Below are 9973 nucleotides of genomic sequence, written 5' to 3' on the forward strand. Positions count from 1 at the left end.
AAGATCTGGGGATAGGTGGAGGCAGCTGGCTTTCAGGAAAAGGGAACATCACATGCAAAGGCCTTGAGGCAGAAGAGGCCAAAATGTGCAGCATGCTGAGCTGGATTCATCATCACTTCCTGGAGAAGGGGTACCTTATTGCATCATGCACCTGACAGCAGGTGTCTGAAGCCCCCTTCCCCCTGTCCAGCCTCTCCATAGGCTCAGGGCACCAGGTCCAGCCAGGTTTGGAGGTGATGTCATCATCTCCCTGATCCATGTGTGCATCATGCAGCTCCTACCAGGCATAACATCCACTTCTGAGCCTTTATGTTGCCTCTTTCTAAAATAAAACAACAGAACCACAAAACCTACTTCATTAAATACATCTATAAATAAAACATTATATATCTTAATTTCTGTACTCTCACGTTATCTCATTGATTCATGTAGCCTTTTTTTAGCATCAGAAGAGAAATATATGTATCACTGCTGTGCTCCTGATTTATTGTGTTGACACTGACCTGCATACCTGATTCCACATTCCTTTCCATTCCCTCAGGTCTTTTCTGCATCTACTATGCCAGGGTGTTTTGTTTATTTTGCAAGAACAGAAAAACAGTGGTTTGGGCTCCTGAGTAAATAGAATTTCCAGCCTTAAATAAAGGTTCTCCTGTGATCGCATGTACTGCCCAAGTGAGAGGAGCTCTGTATCCTAGCCTGAGGAAAGGATTTTTCATTTATAATACTGTCTATGTCACTTGGGACAGAATGATGTGAAATCCCATGTTAAACCAACAGCGCTCCAGATTTGCAAGGTACATTTGGTAATTGGGTTAATACATGAATATGAATTTCCTTATCCCCATCCTCACACTTTCTATGCTAACAATGTTTCTGCCCTCTGTTTCCGCAAGGATCTTCATGCATAGATTGTGTTCAATTTCAGTCATGAAGTTGTTTTCTTGGATCAAAAATTGGCATTATATATATACATGCGTGACTAATAAACAATCTGTAATCATGCACCTAGGCACACGCCTCAGAATATTTTAGTATTGTTAAAATAACCTCATAAAGGATTGTTCATGGCACCACAGACTGTGAGGACTAGAGGGAACCTTCAAATTCATCTTGTCCCACATTTCCAAATTATCAAATATGTAAATCCCACAAATGAATGGAGTTTCACTACTAGAAAGAATAATAATAATGTGTTCTGTGGATGAGTTTGGGGAGGCCTCCTTTCTGTTCCCCTGTTGAAAATCTATAATGTGTGGAATGCATGCCATCTCAGTCCTACCTTCTATACACCCCCTGTATGGAGCTGCTTTTATCCATCCCTTCTGTCACCTCCCCATCCAAAACACCATCATTTCTCACTTGGATCACGCAACAGCCTCCTAACAGGATGCCCCAATCCAGTCCTGACCCCTGCAGTCCATTCTCCACATAGCAGGTAGGGCAGCTGTATGTGTGTGCAAATCTGGTCATATTACTTCCCTTCCCAAACTCCTTCCAAGGGACATTAAGAAAATGAAAAGATAAGCCACAGACTGGGGGGGAAAATTGCAAAATGGATATCTAATAAACAGTTTAAACTCAGGATATATAAAGAATTCTGATGACAAGAAGACTAACAACCCAACTGAAAAATGACCAAAAGATTTGACTAGACATGTGTGGGAGAGGAGAACACAGGAGGCCTGATGTTGCTCTGTAGAAGGGTCTGCCTGTGCAGCTGGCCCTTGCCTGGCATCTGAGAACCTGGCTTTTGGAATGTCACCTCTGTTTCTAACTGATAAGGCTGTTTTGTCTTCCCAGGGCACTGAATCCTACAGTACCAGCTTGCCTAAACTGTTTGTACAAACAGTATGATTTATGGTGCACACGTGCTTTTCTTCTAGGAGTTTGGAATTTCAGTAATCACCCTTGGTCGTGTGGCAGAAGAGTGCCTACATCACTAGCCCACAAAAAACTCTGGATGTCGAGTCTCAAGCAAGGCCCCCAGGCAGAAACAACATGCACTGTTGCTGCATTTCACCACTGGGGAGAGAAGCATGTTCAGTGGAAACCCCACCCCTGAAGAGAGAACTTTAAAAGCCTGCACCTGGACACCTCCAGACTCTACCTTATGTGCCTTTCCTCCTGTTGCGTGGTGTTTCACTATGATAACCGTTGTGTGGATGCAACTGCCTCTGAGGTCTGTGAGTCCTTCAAGCAAGTCCCCAAACAAGATATTTCACCAAAGAAGATACATAGATGAATATAATAAGCACATGAAAAGGTGCTCAACACCATTAGTCATTAGAGAAATACAAACCAGAACCACCATGAGATACCATTTTATGCCCACTAAAATAGTTCAAATCCATCTAGCAATCCACTCTTAGATGTCTATTAAAAGGAGATAAAAACATATGTCCACTCAGACTTGTAGGCAAACATCTGCAGCAGCATAATTCACTATAGTAAACACAGGAAACAATTCAGGTGTCCCTCAACTGACAAATGTGTAAACAAATGTGTTATATCCATGCAATAGGACACTGTTCAGCAATTTTACAAAGGACTGGTGATGCCTGCAACAACGTGGATGAACCTCAAAATGAGCTAAGCGAAAGAAACCAGACACAGAAGATACATATTAAATGATTCCATTCACATGAAATTTCTAGAAAAGGCAAAACTAAAGAAGCAAAAGCAGGTCAGAGCCTGGAAATGGGATTGACAGCAAGTGGGTACAAGGAAATTTTGGGGGTGATAAAAGTCTTCTAAAACTAGATTGTGAAGATAGTTGCACAACTGTGTACATTTACTAGGGCTCATCACACTGTGCACGTAAAATGGGTAGATATTGTGTTATTTAAATGATACCTTAATTAAGGTGTTTAAAAGAAAAATCCCCCTGAGTTTCTCCTGCTTGCATTTGAGGTGAAAGCCCAGCTCCTCATGGGGTGGCCGCCTCCCCGCTGCAGTTCTTTCTCTCTCTGCTTCACCCATGGGGCTTTCTCCAGCTTCTCATCCCACCCTCTTTCCCATGAGTGCTCCAGCAGGTGCTGTTCCCTCTGCCTGGCACGCCTTCTCACTTCTCCACTTCCTTGGGGTAACTCAGAGTCTTCTTCAACTCTCTACCTCAAGTCACATTTCTCAGGAAGCCTCTCTGGCTCTGCCCACTGCACTGCTAGCTCCCTGTCCTTCTCCTTGAGGACACTCGTCACTCCTGAAACTATTGACTCTTCTCCTAAGTACAGCTTCTGGCTCAAAGTGGGTGCTCAATATTTTATAAAATAATGTCTGAATAATCATTTGAATAGTTCTGAGAAGCCCATGATAAACAAACCTGTTTAACTTTGTGTAAACCAGTGTTTTTGAGGCATGTTTTCACAAAGAACCCCCAGCTTTTTTTGTTTTTTGTTTTTTTAAATGGAGTCTCACTCTGTCACCCAGGTTGGCGTGCAGTGGCACGATCTTGGCTCACTGCAACCTCTGCCTCCTGCGAAGAACCCCTTTTTATACACATATACTTGATGGTATGTGCAACACGATGTTTAGAAGAACAGTTTAGGAAGTTATTGTCCAAAGGTTTTTTCTAGTTTTTTTTCCTGCTACAAACAATGCTGCAATAAACACTCTTACGCATAAACCCTTAAAAGCCAGTGCTTTTGTGGGATAGATTCCCAGCAGTTCTTATTGCTATGTTAAATGGTATGTGTACATTTTATTCTAATAGATGTTACCAGATTGTAGACAGTAGATTTTAAGTAAGTTGATTTTTTTAAAAATAAAATAAAAAGCAGAATCCCATAGAGCTGCTAAAATTCTCATTTCCTTATTCCTTTCCTTCATTATCTTTGATACAAGCCTAAGCAAAATCCATTTCTTTATTTCGACAGATAATCTATGAAGAAGAATTTCAGGAATTCATTTGCCACAGAGAGACAGCAATTCATGGGCAAATATTGTTCCTAGCATTTGCTGGGTTCCTAAGTCAAGGATTATTTTTAATTATTGGCCAAAAGGATCTCTTCAAACTGCCTAAATAAAGGAGGTGTCATAAGACTGTCAAGAATGGAAGGACCCAATGACAGGACATATAATAGGTTTCAGGAAAACTGGAAAAAAGAAGAAGAAATTGAAGTTCCCTCCTCTCTCCCCTCTCTCTCTCCCTCCTCCTCCTATTCCTTTCTCTCTCCCTTCTCTCTGCCTGTCCTTCCCTGTCTCCCTCCTCCTCTTCCTTTCTCTCTCCCTTCTCTCTGCCTGTCCTTCCCTCTCTCCCTCCTCTTCCCCTCTTTCTCCCTCTTCTTCCCTCTGTCCATCTCTTTCTTCCTCTCTCTCTCTCCTTCCTCCTCTCTCTTCTTTCTCTCTCCTTTTCTCTCCCTCTCTGTCTCCCTCCTTTTCTCTCTTTCCCATCTTCTCTCTTTCTCTTCTCTCTCCTTCTCTCTCCCTATCCAGCAGCCTTAACACCTGTGCCCAGATGACCCTCCCCCTTCGCCCCTCATCTCAGTGTCATGATTCCAAATTCCCAGAGATATGCACTGTCCCTGAAAGGACTTGTTGATCCTTGCCCACATGGCCATGACTGGCAGGTCGGGGCCATATGTTTCTTCTTCAAACTGTGGCAATGACATTTCTTTAAGGGGGAAGAGTAAGTAGGAAGAATGGAAATGATAGGCATCCCAAACACTTGAGTAAGTGCCCCTTAAATCACAAAGTAACCCAAGTAACCTGACATTTTGTGCATATATCCCCTTACTCCTGTTTTGCTAGAGGCAGTGGACTAGGATGGCATGCTAGTGGCCAAGCCACACATTGGAGGGAGAAAGGAAAGCTGGCAGGGATGGCACCTGCATGTCAGTCACTATTCACTGTTCTCCTTCCACTGTGGGCATCCAGGACCTGAGCCTGGCCGATTGGGCAGAAGCTGGTCCTGGATGAGCCTGCCTTCCACAGGGGAGGGCAGAGGAAAGGAACTGAAGCTGGCTGTGAGACACCACCTTCAGCCCAATTCTGCAGAGGAGCCAGGAAACTCCTGCCCAAGAGGCACACTGAGCTCAGAACTGGGAGCACTGAGCCAGGCATGAGGGCCCAATCCTCTGCAGCAGCCCCAGAACCTTGTCTCCAAAATTCAAATGGCTTCTTGGAAAAAAAGATGGCAAATTTGTACAAATGGATGCTTGTGACGATTGTATGGATTTTCATCTCATCTCAAGGTGTCATCTCTTCCAGAGACCTACCTGTCTTTCCTAACGAGTACCATGCACCTCATTCTCATCGAACCTGGAGGAGAGCCTCTCCTCTGTGCTCCTGTGCCTCTGTACATCCCCAGTCACATCCTCACTCATCCTGGTTGTCCTGCTTCTGTGGCTGTCTCCTTGGCCTGACTGTGCACCTGTTGAGGGCAGGGGCTGTGTTGGAACCAGCTCAGTGTCTCACAGTATACAGGCCAAATACCCCATGGAATGGCTTCTGGATAGTCTGGTGAAGGCCTGGCATCCACTCCCCCTTCCTAACAATATCCTGAGTTCCTTTTAAGAGCTGTTCTTCCTCATCTGGTGGAGCATTGCTGCATGCTCATTTCCAGATTTTAAATCTGAAGTACAGCAACAGACTGAAAAGGGCTGGAGTTTGTTCTTGTGGCTGTGTTCTAACCAGAACCCAGCATGAGGTCACACTTGTTTTTCTTATTTCCCTCCCAAAAATGTTGTTTAGTGCTTGCTAATCCATCTAATAAATTTTCTTATTTCTTAAATTCTCCAGCATCTGTTTCTGTTCCTTGTGTCTTAAATAGGAAGAAGGGTAGGGGTATGAAGGAAGAAAGGAAGGGAGGGAGGGAAGGAGGGAGGGAAAGAGGGAAGGAGGGAAACTAACTCAAACCCTGAGTGAGTGAATGGGTGAGATAAGACCACAGCTTGGCTGGAAAGCCTGCCATCAGCCGGCCAGAAGTGGACAATGGTGATGGTTGCTGTGGTGAGCAATACTGTCTTGCTGGAACAGCCATACCAAGCCCAGACATTCACATCTATGTCAGCACTGGGCCAGCCGCACTGGGCCAGCCATGAAGATGATTTCAGAAAATTCTCCCCAACCTTCACAAATGTTATCAGGCCCATGGTGTCCTCTGCCATCTACGTTATGACTAGTGGACATCTACTGAGCTCCTGCTAATAAGAGACAGGAAGGCCAAGGCCCTGGGCCTCAGATTGCCCCAGATTGCCAGGGTCAGAGCACAGGGAAGTGGCCAGAGCAACTGAGCTATAAAGATATCTGGGCTCCGGTTCCCAGCATGCAGAGAGCATAAGACTCACCTACAGAGCTTAGTAAAGATGCCATCTGCTGCGCCCATCCAGACTGTGATTCAGTAACCTGGAGTAGGCCCAGGAATCTGGGCTTTAACAACACTCCACTCTGAGGCAAATGGTTTCTCTTTAGGAGACACTGAGAATTGAGAGAAGGAAGAAATGCAGGTAGGCATTCCCTGGCGGCAGCAGACAGCTTGACCTCTGATGAACCTCTGCAGAGCTCCTAGGGGATGGAGCGCATCTGCCCTTCACCCCCTCCCAAGATAATTCCTCCCAAAATATCTTCAAATTGTGCTGCTGTCACTCTGGTGTCAAAAGCATTCAATAGCTTCTCATCACCTCGAGAAAAACGCCTGGTTTCTTGATCGACCTTTGAGCCTCTGAATCTCATCACCTCCTTTTGCTCCTGTCTGTTCTCTAGTTGTTTATCCATGAACCCTCTCCCCTGAACATCTTGAGGTCTTCTCTGTCACTGTAATAAATCACTGGTTTCCCACCTCGCAATTTTTGCCCATACCATTTCGGTGATCTGGAATGCACTCCCCTCTCCTCTTATCCTCTCTTAGTACTGTTCAGTCCTTGGGACCCCCCTGAGCCTCGTGTCTTCCAGAAAGCTCCCCCTCCCAACCCTGATCCCCCTCCTCTGACCTCGCAGCTCATGTTGGTTTCACTCTGCATTAGACAACTGAGGCTGACATGGGGGTTCTCCGCCTCTGAATCAGGGTATGTCAGAGAATCCATGAGGAGAAATCCATTTACACTGCCTGACCTGGAAAGATTGGAATGAAATGGGGTCCAGGGAGATTTCCGGAGCAAGCCTGACTTGGACTCTCAGGTCTCCAGACCACTGCATCAATTCTCAGTAGCACACCAGGCATCCCGACCCAACCCTAAGCTCTAAGTTGACCAACTGTGTTCTTGCTTCATCACCCCAGTCCTCCCTGAGCCCTTTCTGTGCTCCTCCCACCCTCAGGTGCACTGTGCTTGCCCAGGCATACAGAGGCCCAAACAAAATGGTTTTCTTAGTTCCTTGGGTGGACCCTAGACTGAGAAATAACCAACTGAAAGGTGTGAATTCAGCAAAGATCACACCCTATCCCACACCTCCGAGAAGGCAACCCAAATAAATGACTCCACAGTGTGGCAATAACAGAAAAGAGTGTGGGCTTTGGAATCACACAGAACTGGGTTAGAATTAAGATTTTTTGACTTGGAACTATGTATGTGGCCTTCAGCCAATTACTTACTCTCTCCAAATTTCATTATTTACATCTGCTAAAGAGTGATAAGAACACCTATCCCATGCTGTGGTTCAAGGATTAAATTAGATAACATATGCAACATATTTGCTACATGGTGACCACTCAAACAGTGACTGGGATCATCCTCGTCATGGTCTTCATCAGGCTTTATGAAAAAAACTTCTGAACCTTTCTTTTACGCTCATCACAATCTATCCCAGTGCTCCTGTGTCTTGCCTAGGGCCCCTCCACATCCACTATCTGGTCTGCCAAGGAAAATAAAGGCAAGTACTTTGGCAAGGACCCTGGGAGCCTATGTGCAGATATAATTCTTTTAAGATAGGCAGGATTTTGAATATGCTACTCCCTTGAGTCAGTTAGCTTTTGCTGTATAATGAACCACTCCAAAATTAAGTGATCTAAAATCAGGACCATTTATTATTTTTCATGAGTCTAACAGTTAGCTGGTACCTCTGGGCCAAGATCGGCTGATCTTGCCTAGGCTCACTTACATGTACAGTGGTGACCAGTGGTTGTCTGGGATAATGTAGGTGGCTAGGCCATGTGTCTATCACCCATCAGACCAGCCAGATGTGTTCACCTGGAAGCAGGTAATAGTGTCCCAAGTGTCTGAGAACAGAAGCTGCAAGGCCTCTGGAGGCTATGCCCAGAACCGATACAACTAATTGCTTCCACCACAAATTCTACTGGTCAAAGCAAGTCATGAGGCCAGCCCAAATTCAAGGGGTGGGAAAATATACCCCATCTCTTGATGAGAGGAGCTGCAAAGCATTGTGATTTGTGGCCACTTCTGTAATCTACGCAGGCCTCGAGCATTTCTCTGCATCCCTTATGATTCTTAATCATGCACTGGAGTGAAAATCTCTGTTTTAAAATAAAGATGGATGGACGGTTGGAAGGAAGGACAGAAGGAGAGTTATATGTGCAATGCTCTATATGAAGGAATGAGTGTGTAGATAGGTGAATGGGTAGGCGGTGGGACAATTTCTGTGGAGGTGTATTATGTGGGTAGATAATAGGAGGTTGTGATAGATGGTGAATTTGTGGCTGGGTGGGAAGGTAATCTTCACACCCCACTCTCATCCCTGTAGCCCTGGAGCATGGTGACACAAGAAGAAGACAGCTGTGCCTATCATTGTATTAGTCCTGGCTGTTTCCTGGCAGGCAGAACCCTCCCCTCCCCACCCACTGCACCCCCATGGTATGCTCCATTCCTGCTGTGCTGGCTGGCTTGCCACAGAAGCTCACTTACATAACTTTGTTTCTGTAACCATATTTCTCTCCTCTTCTCCTTTCCCTTGTAGTGACACTCCTGTGCTTAAACCTTTTCAGGGGCTCCCTATTTTCCTTTTTTTTTTTTTTTTTTTAATTTATTTATTATTATTAAACTTCAAGTTGTAGGGTACATGTGCACAACGTGCAGGTTTGCTACATATGTATACTTGTGCCATGTTGGTGTGCTGCACCCATCAACTCGTCATTTACATCAGGTATAACTCCCAATGCAATCCCTCCCCCCTCCCCCCTCCCCATGATAGGCCCCGGTGTGTGATGTTCCCCTTCCCGAGTCCAAGTGATCTCATTGTTCAGTTCCCACCTACGAGTGAGAACATGCGGTGTTTGGTTTTCTGTTCTTGTGATAGTTTGCTAAGAATGATGGTTTCCAGCTGCATCCATGTCCCTACAAAGGACACAAACTCATCCTTTTTTATGGCTGCATAGTATTCCATGGTGTATATGTGCCACATTTTCTTAATCCAATCTGTCACTGATGGACATTTGGGTTGATTCCAAGTCTTTGCTATTGTGAATAGTGCTGCAATAAACATACGTGTGCATGTGTCCTTATAGCAGCATAATTTATAATCCTTTGGGTATATACCCAGTAATGGGATGGCTGGGTCATATGGTACATCTAGTTCTAGATCCTTGAGGAATCGCCATACTGTCTTCCATAATGGTTGAACTAGTTTACAATCCCACCAACAGTGTAAAAGTGTTCCTATTTCTCCACATCCTCTCCAGCACCTGTTGTTTCCTGACTTTTGAATGATCGCCATTCTAACTGGTGTGAGATGGTATCTCATTGTGGTTTTGATTTGCATTTCTCTGATGGCCAGTGATGACGAGCATTTTTTCATGTGTCTGTTGGCTGTATGAATGTCTTCTTTTGAGAAATGTCTGTTCATATCCTTTGCCCACTTTTGGATGGGGTTGTTTGTTTTTTTCTTGTAAATTTGTTTGAGTTCTTTGTAGGTTCTGGATATTAGCCCTTTGTCAGATGAGTAGATTGCAAAAATTTTCTCCCATTCTGTAGGTTGCCTGCTCACTCTGATGGTAGTTTCTTTTGCTGTGCAGAAGCTCTTTAGTTTGATGAGATCCCATTTGTCAATTTTGGCTTTTGTTGCCGTTGCTTTTGGTGTTTTAGAC

The sequence above is a fragment of the Chlorocebus sabaeus genome, chromosome 15 (assembly GCF_047675955.1).
Source record: "Chlorocebus sabaeus isolate Y175 chromosome 15, mChlSab1.0.hap1, whole genome shotgun sequence".
Lineage (NCBI taxonomy): Eukaryota > Metazoa > Chordata > Mammalia > Primates > Cercopithecidae > Chlorocebus > Chlorocebus sabaeus.